Genomic DNA, 17,500 nt, shown 5'->3' on the forward strand with positions numbered 1-17,500 from the left:
AAAAAAAAAAAATACTATTTGCAAAATAGTATTTACTAATTTCTATTGATAATATATTTCTGGCAACCTATTTTATGTTTGTATTTTAAATACATTTGGAGACCACTGTTGTCTTTTTAAATGACTATGTTGCCATCCTTGGTGTTCACTGTTAACCGAAAGGTTTGTGGTTTGAGCTCAAACAGGAACTCTTTTTTATATTAAACTGGCCAGCCAGATTGCCTTCCCAGGCGGCCTTCTCAAGAGAGGCCAAGCTTCTAATTTCTCCAGTTGTAAAGGGTGCGGTGGCCAAGTGGTAAGGTGTTTGGTCCCGTAACTTGAGGATCACGTCTTCAAACCCTGTCTGTAGCTCGTTGCTGTCTTTGAAACACTAATTTTTGCTTCTAGCTGAAATAAAAAATGTTAACGTGCATTTTGTATTTTAATTTAGAAAAAAAGGGGGCACTCGGATTTGAACCGGGGACCTCTTGATCTGCAGTCAAATGCTCTACCACTGAGCTATACCCCCGACTCACTAGCCTATTCCAGCTATGCCCTTTTCTGCCAAGCACAACCAACGGTGCCGAGCTGCAGTTTCAGAAATGCAACCTATCAATGGCTAGTTATTTTTTACCTTGTGTCCCGCAGCAATATTTTTCAACAAAACATTCAAGAAGTATTGTATAAGGTCCGTCAAGTAATAGAATAACACGTTGTTGTACATGTATCTCTTTGAAAACACTAAGCGAAATAGATAATAATCAGAAAATGCTTAACGTTTTTTATTTCAAGAAATTAAACTAAATACAAAATTTAGTGTTGAAAAAAAGAGAGAAGCTTTATGGTTTCTGAAGTACGTTCCCCAAAATGTTCTGAAAACAAGGACACCAAGTCCAAGATGCCACTGTAACACATTTTTGAGTGCAAGGGAAAATCGTATTTTTCTTGAATCGTACTTGTACTTGCTAGAACCAAAGTCATTGTATTTATCTTGCTCGACCGTATTATTACTTGTACTGTGATCCTTGAAATGTATTTTTGTTTACGACTGTAAGTCGCGCAGGATAAGGGCGGCTGCTAAGAAATAAATAAATACATAAATACATAAATACATAAATACATAAATAATAATAATAATAATAATAATAATAATAATAATAATAATAATAATAATAATAATAATAATAATAATAATAATAATAAATAAATAAATAAATAAACAAAAACACAGCGTTAAATTAGGGGACTGCAAAAATGAAATGCGAGTTAAAAGTAGGATCGGGAATGAACAAATTACGTAATTTGTCAGCTCTGTTTGAAATAAAATTAAGGGGACCAGAATTAGGCTCAGGCAAGATATGAAGGTAAAAACAAAGATTGTTTTGTAATTAAAAGCTTTTTCTGAGTTTAAATATGAAACAGAATCAGCTCAATTTGTTTAAAGGGACTTCTCGTGATTAAAAATAAAACCTGAAAACTTCAAGCCCTACTTGTGTGTGTGTTCGGATCTACTTTTTCCGCAATACTGGTAATATTTAATTTATGCAATATTTAATTTATGCAAACTGCAGTTACTGACAGGCTTGGTAATTGAGGCAATACTGAATCTTTCAGTTAATTCTTATGAAAAAATAAATAAAAAATTGGTGTATGCTACTGCCGGTAGATGGTGTCAAGTATTAAAAAAAAAAAATACTATTTGCAAAATAGTATTTACTAATTTCTATTGATAATATATTTCTGGCAACCTATTTTATGTTTGTATTTTAAATACATTTGGAGACCACTGTTGTCTTTTTAAATGACTATGTTGCCATCCTTGGTGTTCACTGTTAACCGAAAGGTTTGTGGTTTGAGCTCAAACAGGAACTCTTTTTTATATTAAACTGGCCAGCCAGATTGCCTTCCCATGCGGCCTTCTCAAGAGAGGCCAAGCTTCTAATTTCTCCAGTTGTAAAGGGTGCGGTGGCCAAGTGGTAAGGTGTTTGGTCTCGTAACTTGAGGATCATGTCTTCAAACCCTGTCTGTAGCTTGTTGCTGTCTTTGAAACACTAATTTTTGCTTCTAGCTGAAATAAAAAATGTTAACGTGCATTTTGTATTTTAATTTAGAAAAAAAGGGGGCACTCGGATTTGAACCGGGGACCTCTTGATCTGCAGTCAAATGCTCTACCACTGAGCTATACCCCCGACTCACTAGCCTATTCCAGCTATGCCCTTTTCTGCCAAGCACAACCAACGGTGCCGAGCTGCAGTTTCAGAAATGCAACCTATCAATGGCTAGTTATTTTTTACCTTGTGTCCCGCAGCAATATTTTTCAACAAAACATTCAAGAAGTATTGTATAAGGTCCGTCAAGTAATAGAATAACACGTTGTTGTACATGTATCTCTTTGAAAACACTAAGCGAAATAGATAATAATCAGAAAATGCTTAACGTTTTTTATTTCAAGAAATTAAACTAAATACAAAATTTAGTGTTGAAAAAAAGAGAGAAGCTTTATGGTTTCTGAAGTACGTTCCCCAAAATGTTCTGAAAACAAGGACACCAAGTCCAAGATGCCACTGTAACACATTTTTGAGTGCAAGGGAAAATCGTATTTTTCTTGAATCGTACTTGTACTTGCTAGAACCAAAGTCATTGTATTTATCTTGCTCGACCGTATTATTACTTGTACTGTGATCCTTGAAATGTATTTTTGTTTACGACTGTAAGTCGCGCAGGATAAGGGCGGCTGCTAAGAAATAAATAAATACATAAATACATAAATACATAAATAATAATAATAATAATAATAATAATAATAATAATAATAATAATAATAATAATAATAAATAAATAAATAAATAAATAAATAAATAAACAAAAACACAGCGTTAAATTAGGGGACTGCAAAAATGAAATGCGAGTTAAAAGTAGGATCGGGAATGAACAAATTACGTAATTTGTCAGCTCTGTTTGAAATAAAATTAAGGGGACCAGAATTAGGCTCAGGCAAGATATGAAGGTAAAAACAAAGATTGTTTTGTAATTAAAAGCTTTTTCTGAGTTTAAATATGAAACAGAATCAGCTCAATTTGTTTAAAGGGACTTCTCGTGATTAAAAATAAAACCTGAAAACTTCAAGCCCTACTTGTGTGTGTGTTCGGATCTACTTTTTCCGCAATACTGGTAATATTTAATTTATGCAATATTTAATTTATGCAAACTGCAGTTACTGACAGGCTTGGTAATTGAGGCAATACTGAATCTTTCAGTTAATTCTTATGAAAAAATAAATAAAAAATTGGTGTATGCTACTGCCGGTAGATGGTGTCAAGTATTAAAAAAAAAAAATACTATTTGCAAAATAGTATTTACTAATTTCTATTGATAATATATTTCTGGCAACCTATTTTATGTTTGTATTTTAAATACATTTGGAGACCACTGTTGTCTTTTTAAATGACTATGTTGCCATCCTTGGTGTTCACTGTTAACCGAAAGGTTTGTGGTTTGAGCTCAAACAGGAACTCTTTTTTATATTAAACTGGCCAGCCAGATTGCCTTCCCAGGCGGCCTTCTCAAGAGAGGCCAAGCTTCTAATTTCTCCAGTTGTAAAGGGTGCGGTGGCCAAGTGGTAAGGTGTTTGGTCCCGTAACTTGAGGATCACGTCTTCAAACCCTGTCTGTAGCTCGTTGCTGTCTTTGAAACACTAATTTTTGCTTCTAGCTGAAATAAAAAATGTTAACGTGCATTTTGTATTTTAATTTAGAAAAAAAGGGGGCACTCGGATTTGAACCGGGGACCTCTTGATCTGCAGTCAAATGCTCTACCACTGAGCTATACCCCCGACTCACTAGCCTATTCCAGCTATGCCCTTTTCTGCCAAGCACAACCAACGGTGCCGAGCTGCAGTTTCAGAAATGCAACCTATCAATGGCTAGTTATTTTTTACCTTGTGTCCCGCAGCAATATTTTTCAACAAAACATTCAAGAAGTATTGTATAAGGTCCGTCAAGTAATAGAATAACACGTTGTTGTACATGTATCTCTTTGAAAACACTAAGCGAAATAGATAATAATCAGAAAATGCTTAACGTTTTTTATTTCAAGAAATTAAACTAAATACAAAATTTAGTGTTGAAAAAAAGAGAGAAGCTTTATGGTTTCTGAAGTACGTTCCCCAAAATGTTCTGAAAACAAGGACACCAAGTCCAAGATGCCACTGTAACACATTTTTGAGTGCAAGGGAAAATCGTATTTTTCTTGAATCGTACTTGTACTTGCTAGAACCAAAGTCATTGTATTTATCTTGCTCGACCGTATTATTACTTGTACTGTGATCCTTGAAATGTATTTTTGTTTACGACTGTAAGTCGCGCAGGATAAGGGCGGCTGCTAAGAAATAAATAAATACATAAATACATAAATACATAAATACATAAATAATAATAATAATAATAATAATAATAATAATAATAATAATAATAATAATAATAATAATAATAATAATAATAATAATAATAATAATAAATAAATAAATAAATAAACAAAAACACAGCGTTAAATTAGGGGACTGCAAAAATGAAATGCGAGTTAAAAGTAGGATCGGGAATGAACAAATTACGTAATTTGTCAGCTCTGTTTGAAATAAAATTAAGGGGACCAGAATTAGGCTCAGGCAAGATATGAAGGTAAAAACAAAGATTGTTTTGTAATTAAAAGCTTTTTCTGAGTTTAAATATGAAACAGAATCAGCTCAATTTGTTTAAAGGGACTTCTCGTGATTAAAAATAAAACCTGAAAACTTCAAGCCCTACTTGTGTGTGTGTTCGGATCTACTTTTTCCGCAATACTGGTAATATTTAATTTATGCAATATTTAATTTATGCAAACTGCAGTTACTGACAGGCTTGGTAATTGAGGCAATACTGAATCTTTCAGTTAATTCTTATGAAAAAATAAATAAAAAATTGGTGTATGCTACTGCCGGTAGATGGTGTCAAGTATTAAAAAAAAAAAATACTATTTGCAAAATAGTATTTACTAATTTCTATTGATAATATATTTCTGGCAACCTATTTTATGTTTGTATTTTAAATACATTTGGAGACCACTGTTGTCTTTTTAAATGACTATGTTGCCATCCTTGGTGTTCACTGTTAACCGAAAGGTTTGTGGTTTGAGCTCAAACAGGAACTCTTTTTTATATTAAACTGGCCAGCCAGATTGCCTTCCCATGCGGCCTTCTCAAGAGAGGCCAAGCTTCTAATTTCTCCAGTTGTAAAGGGTGCGGTGGCCAAGTGGTAAGGTGTTTGGTCTCGTAACTTGAGGATCATGTCTTCAAACCCTGTCTGTAGCTTGTTGCTGTCTTTGAAACACTAATTTTTGCTTCTAGCTGAAATAAAAAATGTTAACGTGCATTTTGTATTTTAATTTAGAAAAAAAGGGGGCACTCGGATTTGAACCGGGGACCTCTTGATCTGCAGTCAAATGCTCTACCACTGAGCTATACCCCCGACTCACTAGCCTATTCCAGCTATGCCCTTTTCTGCCAAGCACAACCAACGGTGCCGAGCTGCAGTTTCAGAAATGCAACCTATCAATGGCTAGTTATTTTTTACCTTGTGTCCCGCAGCAATATTTTTCAACAAAACATTCAAGAAGTATTGTATAAGGTCCGTCAAGTAATAGAATAACACGTTGTTGTACATGTATCTCTTTGAAAACACTAAGCGAAATAGATAATAATCAGAAAATGCTTAACGTTTTTTATTTCAAGAAATTAAACTAAATACAAAATTTAGTGTTGAAAAAAAGAGAGAAGCTTTATGGTTTCTGAAGTACGTTCCCCAAAATGTTCTGAAAACAAGGACACCAAGTCCAAGATGCCACTGTAACACATTTTTGAGTGCAAGGGAAAATCGTATTTTTCTTGAATCGTACTTGTACTTGCTAGAACCAAAGTCATTGTATTTATCTTGCTCGACCGTATTATTACTTGTACTGTGATCCTTGAAATGTATTTTTGTTTACGACTGTAAGTCGCGCAGGATAAGGGCGGCTGCTAAGAAATAAATAAATACATAAATACATAAATACATAAATAATAATAATAATAATAATAATAATAATAATAATAATAATAATAATAATAATAATAAATAAATAAATAAATAAATAAATAAATAAACAAAAACACAGCGTTAAATTAGGGGACTGCAAAAATGAAATGCGAGTTAAAAGTAGGATCGGGAATGAACAAATTACGTAATTTGTCAGCTCTGTTTGAAATAAAATTAAGGGGACCAGAATTAGGCTCAGGCAAGATATGAAGGTAAAAACAAAGATTGTTTTGTAATTAAAATCTTTTTCTGAGTTTAAATATGAAACAGAATCAGCTCAATTTGTTTAAAGGGACTTCTCGTGATTAAAAATAAAACCTGAAAACTTCAAGCCCTACTTGTGTGTGTGTTCGGATCTACTTTTTCCGCAATACTGGTAATATTTAATTTATGCAATATTTAATTTATGCAAACTGCAGTTACTGACAGGCTTGGTAATTGAGGCAATACTGAATCTTTCAGTTAATTCTTATGAAAAAATAAATAAAAAATTGGTGTATGCTACTGCCGGTAGATGGTGTCAAGTATTAAAAAAAAAAAATACTATTTGCAAAATAGTATTTACTAATTTCTATTGATAATATATTTCTGGCAACCTATTTTATGTTTGTATTTTAAATACATTTGGAGACCACTGTTGTCTTTTTAAATGACTATGTTGCCATCCTTGGTGTTCACTGTTAACCGAAAGGTTTGTGGTTTGAGCTCAAACAGGAACTCTTTTTTATATTAAACTGGCCAGCCAGATTGCCTTCCCAGGCGGCCTTCTCAAGAGAGGCCAAGCTTCTAATTTCTCCAGTTGTAAAGGGTGCGGTGGCCAAGTGGTAAGGTGTTTGGTCCCGTAACTTGAGGATCACGTCTTCAAACCCTGTCTGTAGCTCGTTGCTGTCTTTGAAACACTAATTTTTGCTTCTAGCTGAAATAAAAAATGTTAACGTGCATTTTGTATTTTAATTTAGAAAAAAAGGGGGCACTCGGATTTGAACCGGGGACCTCTTGATCTGCAGTCAAATGCTCTACCACTGAGCTATACCCCCGACTCACTAGCCTATTCCAGCTATGCCCTTTTCTGCCAAGCACAACCAACGGTGCCGAGCTGCAGTTTCAGAAATGCAACCTATCAATGGCTAGTTATTTTTTACCTTGTGTCCCGCAGCAATATTTTTCAACAAAACATTCAAGAAGTATTGTATAAGGTCCGTCAAGTAATAGAATAACACGTTGTTGTACATGTATCTCTTTGAAAACACTAAGCGAAATAGATAATAATCAGAAAATGCTTAACGTTTTTTATTTCAAGAAATTAAACTAAATACAAAATTTAGTGTTGAAAAAAAGAGAGAAGCTTTATGGTTTCTGAAGTACGTTCCCCAAAATGTTCTGAAAACAAGGACACCAAGTCCAAGATGCCACTGTAACACATTTTTGAGTGCAAGGGAAAATCGTATTTTTCTTGAATCGTACTTGTACTTGCTAGAACCAAAGTCATTGTATTTATCTTGCTCGACCGTATTATTACTTGTACTGTGATCCTTGAAATGTATTTTTGTTTACGACTGTAAGTCGCGCAGGATAAGGGCGGCTGCTAAGAAATAAATAAATACATAAATACATAAATACATAAATACATAAATAATAATAATAATAATAATAATAATAATAATAATAATAATAATAATAATAATAATAATAATAATAATAATAATAATAATAATAAATAAATAAATAAATAAACAAAAACACAGCGTTAAATTAGGGGACTGCAAAAATGAAATGCGAGTTAAAAGTAGGATCGGGAATGAACAAATTACGTAATTTGTCAGCTCTGTTTGAAATAAAATTAAGGGGACCAGAATTAGGCTCAGGCAAGATATGAAGGTAAAAACAAAGATTGTTTTGTAATTAAAAGCTTTTTCTGAGTTTAAATATGAAACAGAATCAGCTCAATTTGTTTAAAGGGACTTCTCGTGATTAAAAATAAAACCTGAAAACTTCAAGCCCTACTTGTGTGTGTGTTCGGATCTACTTTTTCCGCAATACTGGTAATATTTAATTTATGCAATATTTAATTTATGCAAACTGCAGTTACTGACAGGCTTGGTAATTGAGGCAATACTGAATCTTTCAGTTAATTCTTATGAAAAAATAAATAAAAAATTGGTGTATGCTACTGCCGGTAGATGGTGTCAAGTATTAAAAAAAAAAAATACTATTTGCAAAATAGTATTTACTAATTTCTATTGATAATATATTTCTGGCAACCTATTTTATGTTTGTATTTTAAATACATTTGGAGACCACTGTTGTCTTTTTAAATGACTATGTTGCCATCCTTGGTGTTCACTGTTAACCGAAAGGTTTGTGGTTTGAGCTCAAACAGGAACTCTTTTTTATATTAAACTGGCCAGCCAGATTGCCTTCCCAGGCGGCCTTCTCAAGAGAGGCCAAGCTTCTAATTTCTCCAGTTGTAAAGGGTGCGGTGGCCAAGTGGTAAGGTGTTTGGTCCCGTAACTTGAGGATCACGTCTTCAAACCCTGTCTGTAGCTCGTTGCTGTCTTTGAAACACTAATTTTTGCTTCTAGCTGAAATAAAAAATGTTAACGTGCATTTTGTATTTTAATTTAGAAAAAAAGGGGGCACTCGGATTTGAACCGGGGACCTCTTGATCTGCAGTCAAATGCTCTACCACTGAGCTATACCCCCGACTCACTAGCCTATTCCAGCTATGCCCTTTTCTGCCAAGCACAACCAACGGTGCCGAGCTGCAGTTTCAGAAATGCAACCTATCAATGGCTAGTTATTTTTTACCTTGTGTCCCGCAGCAATATTTTTCAACAAAACATTCAAGAAGTATTGTATAAGGTCCGTCAAGTAATAGAATAACACGTTGTTGTACATGTATCTCTTTGAAAACACTAAGCGAAATAGATAATAATCAGAAAATGCTTAACGTTTTTTATTTCAAGAAATTAAACTAAATACAAAATTTAGTGTTGAAAAAAAGAGAGAAGCTTTATGGTTTCTGAAGTACGTTCCCCAAAATGTTCTGAAAACAAGGACACCAAGTCCAAGATGCCACTGTAACACATTTTTGAGTGCAAGGGAAAATCGTATTTTTCTTGAATCGTACTTGTACTTGCTAGAACCAAAGTCATTGTATTTATCTTGCTCGACCGTATTATTACTTGTACTGTGATCCTTGAAATGTATTTTTGTTTACGACTGTAAGTCGCGCAGGATAAGGGCGGCTGCTAAGAAATAAATAAATACATAAATACATAAATACATAAATACATAAATAATAATAATAATAATAATAATAATAATAATAATAATAATAATAATAATAATAATAATAAATAAATAAATAAATAAACAAAAACACAGCGTTAAATTAGGGGACTGCAAAAATGAAATGCGAGTTAAAAGTAGGATCGGGAATGAACAAATTACGTAATTTGTCAGCTCTGTTTGAAATAAAATTAAGGGGACCAGAATTAGGCTCAGGCAAGATATGAAGGTAAAAACAAAGATTGTTTTGTAATTAAAAGCTTTTTCTGAGTTTAAATATGAAACAGAATCAGCTCAATTTGTTTAAAGGGACTTCTCGTGATTAAAAATAAAACCTGAAAACTTCAAGCCCTACTTGTGTGTGTGTTCGGATCTACTTTTTCCGCAATACTGGTAATATTTAATTTATGCAATATTTAATTTATGCAAACTGCAGTTACTGACAGGCTTGGTAATTGAGGCAATACTGAATCTTTCAGTTAATTCTTATGAAAAAATAAATAAAAAATTGGTGTATGCTACTGCCGGTAGATGGTGTCAAGTATTAAAAAAAAAAAATACTATTTGCAAAATAGTATTTACTAATTTCTATTGATAATATATTTCTGGCAACCTATTTTATGTTTGTATTTTAAATACATTTGGAGACCACTGTTGTCTTTTTAAATGACTATGTTGCCATCCTTGGTGTTCACTGTTAACCGAAAGGTTTGTGGTTTGAGCTCAAACAGGAACTCTTTTTTATATTAAACTGGCCAGCCAGATTGCCTTCCCAGGCGGCCTTCTCAAGAGAGGCCAAGCTTCTAATTTCTCCAGTTGTAAAGGGTGCGGTGGCCAAGTGGTAAGGTGTTTGGTCCCGTAACTTGAGGATCACGTCTTCAAACCCTGTCTGTAGCTCGTTGCTGTCTTTGAAACACTAATTTTTGCTTCTAGCTGAAATAAAAAATGTTAACGTGCATTTTGTATTTTAATTTAGAAAAAAAGGGGGCACTCGGATTTGAACCGGGGACCTCTTGATCTGCAGTCAAATGCTCTACCACTGAGCTATACCCCCGACTCACTAGCCTATTCCAGCTATGCCCTTTTCTGCCAAGCACAACCAACGGTGCCGAGCTGCAGTTTCAGAAATGCAACCTATCAATGGCTAGTTATTTTTTACCTTGTGTCCCGCAGCAATATTTTTCAACAAAACATTCAAGAAGTATTGTATAAGGTCCGTCAAGTAATAGAATAACACGTTGTTGTACATGTATCTCTTTGAAAACACTAAGCGAAATAGATAATAATCAGAAAATGCTTAACGTTTTTTATTTCAAGAAATTAAACTAAATACAAAATTTAGTGTTGAAAAAAAGAGAGAAGCTTTATGGTTTCTGAAGTACGTTCCCCAAAATGTTCTGAAAACAAGGACACCAAGTCCAAGATGCCACTGTAACACATTTTTGAGTGCAAGGGAAAATCGTATTTTTCTTGAATCGTACTTGTACTTGCTAGAACCAAAGTCATTGTATTTATCTTGCTCGACCGTATTATTACTTGTACTGTGATCCTTGAAATGTATTTTTGTTTACGACTGTAAGTCGCGCAGGATAAGGGCGGCTGCTAAGAAATAAATAAATACATAAATACATAAATACATAAATACATAAATAATAATAATAATAATAATAATAATAATAATAATAATAATAATAATAATAATAATAATAATAATAATAATAATAATAAATAAATAAATAAATAAATAAACAAAAACACAGCGTTAAATTAGGGGACTGCAAAAATGAAATGCGAGTTAAAAGTAGGATCGGGAATGAACAAATTACGTAATTTGTCAGCTCTGTTTGAAATAAAATTAAGGGGACCAGAATTAGGCTCAGGCAAGATATGAAGGTAAAAACAAAGATTGTTTTGTAATTAAAAGCTTTTTCTGAGTTTAAATATGAAACAGAATCAGCTCAATTTGTTTAAAGGGACTTCTCGTGATTAAAAATAAAACCTGAAAACTTCAAGCCCTACTTGTGTGTGTGTTCGGATCTACTTTTTCCGCAATACTGGTAATATTTAATTTATGCAATATTTAATTTATGCAAACTGCAGTTACTGACAGGCTTGGTAATTGAGGCAATACTGAATCTTTCAGTTAATTCTTATGAAAAAATAAATAAAAAATTGGTGTATGCTACAGCCGGTAGATGGTGTCAAGTATTAAAAAAAATACTATTTGCAAAATAGTATTTACTAATTTCTATTGATAATATATTTCTGGCAACCTATTTTATGTTTGTATTTTAAATACATTTGGAGACCACTATTGTCTTTTTAAATATTTTCCGTGACTATGTTGCCATCCTTGGCGTTCACTGTTAACCGAAAGGTTTGTGGTTTGAGCACAAACAGGAACTCTTTTTTATATTAAACTGGCCAGCCAGATTGCCTTCCCATGCGGACTTCTCAAGAGAGGCCAAGCTTCTAATTTCTCCACTTGTAAAGGGTGCGGTGGCCAAGTGGTAAGGTGTTTGGTCTCGTAACTTGAGGATCATGTCTTCAAACCCTGTCTGTAGCTTGTTGCTGTCTTTGAAACACTAATTTTTGCTTCTAGCTGAAATAAAAAATGTTAACGTGCATTTTGTATTTTAATTTAGAAAAAAAGGGGGCACTCGGATTTGAACCGGGGACCTCTTGATCTGCAGTCAAATGCTCTACCACTGAGCTATACCCCCGACTCACTAGCCTATTCCAGCTATGCCCTTTTCTGCCAAGCACAACCAACGGTGCCGAGCTGCAGTTTCAGAAATGCAACCTATCAATGGCTAGTTATTTTTTACCTTGTGTCCCGCAGCAATATTTTTCAACAAAACATTCAAGAAGTATTGTATAAGGTCCGTCAAGTAATAGAATAACACGTTGTTGTACATGTATCTCTTTGAAAACACTAAGCGAAATAGATAATAATCAGAAAATGCTTAACGTTTTTTATTTCAAGAAATTAAACTAAATACAAAATTTAGTGTTGAAAAAAAGAGAGAAGCTTTATGGTTTCTGAAGTACGTTCCCCAAAATGTTCTGAAAACAAGGACACCAAGTCCAAGATGCCACTGTAACACATTTTTGAGTGCAAGGGAAAATCGTATTTTTCTTGAATCGTACTTGTACTTGCTAGAACCAAAGTCATTGTATTTATCTTGCTCGACCGTATTATTACTTGTACTGTGATCCTTGAAATGTATTTTTGTTTACGACTGTAAGTCGCGCAGGATAAGGGCGGCTGCTAAGAAATAAATAAATACATAAATACATAAATACATAAATAATAATAATAATAATAATAATAATAATAATAATAATAATAATAATAATAATAATAAATAAATAAATAAATAAATAAATAAATAAACAAAAACACAGCGTTAAATTAGGGGACTGCAAAAATGAAATGCGAGTTAAAAGTAGGATCGGGAATGAACAAATTACGTAATTTGTCAGCTCTGTTTGAAATAAAATTAAGGGGACCAGAATTAGGCTCAGGCAAGATATGAAGGTAAAAACAAAGATTGTTTTGTAATTAAAAGCTTTTTCTGAGTTTAAATATGAAACAGAATCAGCTCAATTTGTTTAAAGGGACTTCTCGTGATTAAAAATAAAACCTGAAAACTTCAAGCCCTACTTGTGTGTGTGTTCGGATCTACTTTTTCCGCAATACTGGTAATATTTAATTTATGCAATATTTAATTTATGCAAACTGCAGTTACTGACAGGCTTGGTAATTGAGGCAATACTGAATCTTTCAGTTAATTCTTATGAAAAAATAAATAAAAAATTGGTGTATGCTACTGCCGGTAGATGGTGTCAAGTATTAAAAAAAAAAAATACTATTTGCAAAATAGTATTTACTAATTTCTATTGATAATATATTTCTGGCAACCTATTTTATGTTTGTATTTTAAATACATTTGGAGACCACTGTTGTCTTTTTAAATGACTATGTTGCCATCCTTGGTGTTCACTGTTAACCGAAAGGTTTGTGGTTTGAGCTCAAACAGGAACTCTTTTTTATATTAAACTGGCCAGCCAGATTGCCTTCCCAGGCGGCCTTCTCAAGAGAGGCCAAGCTTCTAATTTCTCCAGTTGTAAAGGGTGCGGTGGCCAAGTGGTAAGGTGTTTGGTCCCGTAACTTGAGGATCACGTCTTCAAACCCTGTCTGTAGCTCGTTGCTGTCTTTGAAACACTAATTTTTGCTTCTAGCTGAAATAAAAAATGTTAACGTGCATTTTGTATTTTAATTTAGAAAAAAAGGGGGCACTCGGATTTGAACCGGGGACCTCTTGATCTGCAGTCAAATGCTCTACCACTGAGCTATACCCCCGACTCACTAGCCTATTCCAGCTATGCCCTTTTCTGCCAAGCACAACCAACGGTGCCGAGCTGCAGTTTCAGAAATGCAACCTATCAATGGCTAGTTATTTTTTACCTTGTGTCCCGCAGCAATATTTTTCAACAAAACATTCAAGAAGTATTGTATAAGGTCCGTCAAGTAATAGAATAACACGTTGTTGTACATGTATCTCTTTGAAAACACTAAGCGAAATAGATAATAATCAGAAAATGCTTAACGTTTTTTATTTCAAGAAATTAAACTAAATACAAAATTTAGTGTTGAAAAAAAGAGAGAAGCTTTATGGTTTCTGAAGTACGTTCCCCAAAATGTTCTGAAAACAAGGACACCAAGTCCAAGATGCCACTGTAACACATTTTTGAGTGCAAGGGAAAATCGTATTTTTCTTGAATCGTACTTGTACTTGCTAGAACCAAAGTCATTGTATTTATCTTGCTCGACCGTATTATTACTTGTACTGTGATCCTTGAAATGTATTTTTGTTTACGACTGTAAGTCGCGCAGGATAAGGGCGGCTGCTAAGAAATAAATAAATAAATAAATACATAAATACATAAATACATAAATAATAATAATAATAATAATAATAATAATAATAATAATAATAATAATAATAATAATAATAATAAATAAATAAATAAATAAATAAACAAAAACACAGCGTTAAATTAGGGGACTGCAAAAATGAAATGCGAGTTAAAAGTAGGATCGGGAATGAACAAATTACGTAATTTGTCAGCTCTGTTTGAAATAAAATTAAGGGGACCAGAATTAGGCTCAGGCAAGATATGAAGGTAAAAACAAAGATTGTTTTGTAATTAAAAGCTTTTTCTGAGTTTAAATATGAAACAGAATCAGCTCAATTTGTTTAAAGGGACTTCTCGTGATTAAAAATAAAACCTGAAAACTTCAAGCCCTACTTGTGTGTGTGTTCGGATCTACTTTTTCCGCAATACTGGTAATATTTAATTTATGCAATATTTAATTTATGCAAACTGCAGTTACTGACAGGCTTGGTAATTGAGGCAATACTGAATCTTTCAGTTAATTCTTATGAAAAAATAAATAAAAAATTGGTGTATGCTACTGCCGGTAGATGGTGTCAAGTATTAAAAAAAAAAAATACTATTTGCAAAATAGTATTTACTAATTTCTATTGATAATATATTTCTGGCAACCTATTTTATGTTTGTATTTTAAATACATTTGGAGACCACTGTTGTCTTTTTAAATGACTATGTTGCCATCCTTGGTGTTCACTGTTAACCGAAAGGTTTGTGGTTTGAGCTCAAACAGGAACTCTTTTTTATATTAAACTGGCCAGCCAGATTGCCTTCCCAGGCGGCCTTCTCAAGAGAGGCCAAGCTTCTAATTTCTCCAGTTGTAAAGGGTGCGGTGGCCAAGTGGTAAGGTGTTTGGTCCCGTAACTTGAGGATCACGTCTTCAAACCCTGTCTGTAGCTCGTTGCTGTCTTTGAAACACTAATTTTTGCTTCTAGCTGAAATAAAAAATGTTAACGTGCATTTTGTATTTTAATTTAGAAAAAAAGGGGGCACTCGGATTTGAACCGGGGACCTCTTGATCTGCAGTCAAATGCTCTACCACTGAGCTATACCCCCGACTCACTAGCCTATTCCAGCTATGCCCTTTTCTGCCAAGCACAACCAACGGTGCCGAGCTGCAGTTTCAGAAATGCAACCTATCAATGGCTAGTTATTTTTTACCTTGTGTCCCGCAGCAATATTTTTCAACAAAACATTCAAGAAGTATTGTATAAGGTCCGTCAAGTAATAGAATAACACGTTGTTGTACATGTATCTCTTTGAAAACACTAAGCGAAATAGATAATAATCAGAAAATGCTTAACGTTTTTTATTTCAAGAAATTAAACTAAATACAAAATTTAGTGTTGAAAAAAAGAGAGAAGCTTTATGGTTTCTGAAGTACGTTCCCCAAAATGTTCTGAAAACAAGGACACCAAGTCCAAGATGCCACTGTAACACATTTTTGAGTGCAAGGGAAAATCGTATTTTTCTTGAATCGTACTTGTACTTGCTAGAACCAAAGTCATTGTATTTATCTTGCTCGACCGTATTATTACTTGTACTGTGATCCTTGAAATGTATTTTTGTTTACGACTGTAAGTCGCGCAGGATAAGGGCGGCTGCTAAGAAATAAATAAATACATAAATACATAAATACATAAATACATAAATAATAATAATAATAATAATAATAATAATAATAATAATAATAATAATAATAATAATAATAATAATAATAAATAAATAAATAAATAAATAAACAAAAACACAGCGTTAAATTAGGGGACTGCAAAAATGAAATGCGAGTTAAAAGTAGGATCGGGAATGAACAAATTACGTAATTTGTCAGCTCTGTTTGAAATAAAATTAAGGGGACCAGAATTAGGCTCAGGCAAGATATGAAGGTAAAAACAAAGATTGTTTTGTAATTAAAAGCTTTTTCTGAGTTTAAATATGAAACAGAATCAGCTCAATTTGTTTAAAGGGACTTCTCGTGATTAAAAATAAAACCTGAAAACTTCAAGCCCTACTTGTGTGTGTGTTCGGATCTACTTTTTCCGCAATACTGGTAATATTTAATTTATGCAATATTTAATTTATGCAAACTGCAGTTACTGACAGGCTTGGTAATTGAGGCAATACTGAATCTTTCAGTTAATTCTTATGAAAAAATAAATAAAAAATTGGTGTATGCTACTGCCGGTAGATGGTGTCAAGTATTAAAAAAAAAAAATACTATTTGCAAAATAGTATTTACTAATTTCTATTGATAATATATTTCTGGCAACCTATTTTATGTTTGTATTTTAAATACATTTGGAGACCACTGTTGTCTTTTTAAATGACTATGTTGCCATCCTTGGTGTTCACTGTTAACCGAAAGGTTTGTGGTTTGAGCTCAAACAGGAACTCTTTTTTATATTAAACTGGCCAGCCAGATTGCCTTCCCAGGCGGCCTTCTCAAGAGAGGCCAAGCTTCTAATTTCTCCAGTTGTAAAGGGTGCGGTGGCCAAGTGGTAAGGTGTTTGGTCCCGTAACTTGAGGATCACGTCTTCAAACCCTGTCTGTAGCTCGTTGCTGTCTTTGAAACACTAATTTTTGCTTCTAGCTGAAATAAAAAATGTTAACGTGCATTTTGTATTTTAATTTAGAAAAAAAGGGGGCACTCGGATTTGAACCGGGGACCTCTTGATCTGCAGTCAAATGCTCTACCACTGAGCTATACCCCCGACTCACTAGCCTATTCCAGCTATGCCCTTTTCTGCCAAGCACAACCAACGGTGCCGAGCTGCAGTTTCAGAAATGCAACCTATCAATGGCTAGTTATTTTTTACCTTGTGTCCCGCAGCAATATTTTTCAACAAAACATTCAAGAAGTATTGTATAAGGTCCGTCAAGTAATAGAATAACACGTTGTTGTACATGTATCTCTTTGAAAACACTAAGCGAAATAGATAATAATCAGAAAATGCTTAACGTTTTTTATTTCAAGAAATTAAACTAAATACAAAATTTAGTGTTGAAAAAAAGAGAGAAGCTTTATGGTTTCTGAAGTACGTTCCCCAAAATGTTCTGAAAACAAGGACACCAAGTCCAAGATGCCACTGTAACACATTTTTGAGTGCAAGGGAAAATCGTATTTTTCTTGAATCGTACTTGTACTTGCTAGAACCAAAGTCATT

The 17,500-nt window shown here is 33.5% G+C and overlaps 11 non-coding genes across 11 annotated transcripts; all 11 read right to left on the reverse strand.

Moving 5' to 3' along the window:
- Positions 1 to 436: 436 nt before the first annotated feature.
- On the reverse strand, positions 437 to 508 carry trnac-gca (transfer RNA cysteine (anticodon GCA)). The gene has a single exon. It is a non-coding gene; the product is annotated as a tRNA-Cys (tRNA).
- Positions 509 to 2,096: 1,588 nt separating this feature from the next.
- Positions 2,097 to 2,168, reverse strand: trnac-gca (transfer RNA cysteine (anticodon GCA)). Its single transcript has one exon. It is a non-coding gene; the product is annotated as a tRNA-Cys (tRNA).
- Positions 2,169 to 3,739: 1,571 nt separating this feature from the next.
- On the reverse strand, positions 3,740 to 3,811 carry trnac-gca (transfer RNA cysteine (anticodon GCA)). The gene has a single exon. It is a non-coding gene; the product is annotated as a tRNA-Cys (tRNA).
- Positions 3,812 to 5,408: 1,597 nt separating this feature from the next.
- Positions 5,409 to 5,480, reverse strand: trnac-gca (transfer RNA cysteine (anticodon GCA)). The gene has a single exon. It is a non-coding gene; the product is annotated as a tRNA-Cys (tRNA).
- Positions 5,481 to 7,051: 1,571 nt separating this feature from the next.
- On the reverse strand, positions 7,052 to 7,123 carry trnac-gca (transfer RNA cysteine (anticodon GCA)). The gene has a single exon. It is a non-coding gene; the product is annotated as a tRNA-Cys (tRNA).
- A 1,594-nt stretch (positions 7,124 to 8,717) lies between these two features.
- Positions 8,718 to 8,789, reverse strand: trnac-gca (transfer RNA cysteine (anticodon GCA)). The gene has a single exon. It is a non-coding gene; the product is annotated as a tRNA-Cys (tRNA).
- A 1,570-nt stretch (positions 8,790 to 10,359) lies between these two features.
- On the reverse strand, positions 10,360 to 10,431 carry trnac-gca (transfer RNA cysteine (anticodon GCA)). The gene has a single exon. It is a non-coding gene; the product is annotated as a tRNA-Cys (tRNA).
- Positions 10,432 to 12,028: 1,597 nt separating this feature from the next.
- trnac-gca (transfer RNA cysteine (anticodon GCA)) lies at positions 12,029 to 12,100 on the reverse strand. The gene has a single exon. It is a non-coding gene; the product is annotated as a tRNA-Cys (tRNA).
- Positions 12,101 to 13,671: 1,571 nt separating this feature from the next.
- Positions 13,672 to 13,743, reverse strand: trnac-gca (transfer RNA cysteine (anticodon GCA)). The gene has a single exon. It is a non-coding gene; the product is annotated as a tRNA-Cys (tRNA).
- Positions 13,744 to 15,320: 1,577 nt separating this feature from the next.
- Positions 15,321 to 15,392, reverse strand: trnac-gca (transfer RNA cysteine (anticodon GCA)). The gene has a single exon. It is a non-coding gene; the product is annotated as a tRNA-Cys (tRNA).
- Positions 15,393 to 16,975: 1,583 nt separating this feature from the next.
- On the reverse strand, positions 16,976 to 17,047 carry trnac-gca (transfer RNA cysteine (anticodon GCA)). Its single transcript has one exon. It is a non-coding gene; the product is annotated as a tRNA-Cys (tRNA).
- Between the last annotated feature and the right edge of the window lie 453 nt (positions 17,048 to 17,500).

The sequence above is a fragment of the Acipenser ruthenus genome, unplaced genomic scaffold, assembly GCF_902713425.1.
Source record: "Acipenser ruthenus unplaced genomic scaffold, fAciRut3.2 maternal haplotype, whole genome shotgun sequence".
Lineage (NCBI taxonomy): Eukaryota > Metazoa > Chordata > Actinopteri > Acipenseriformes > Acipenseridae > Acipenser > Acipenser ruthenus.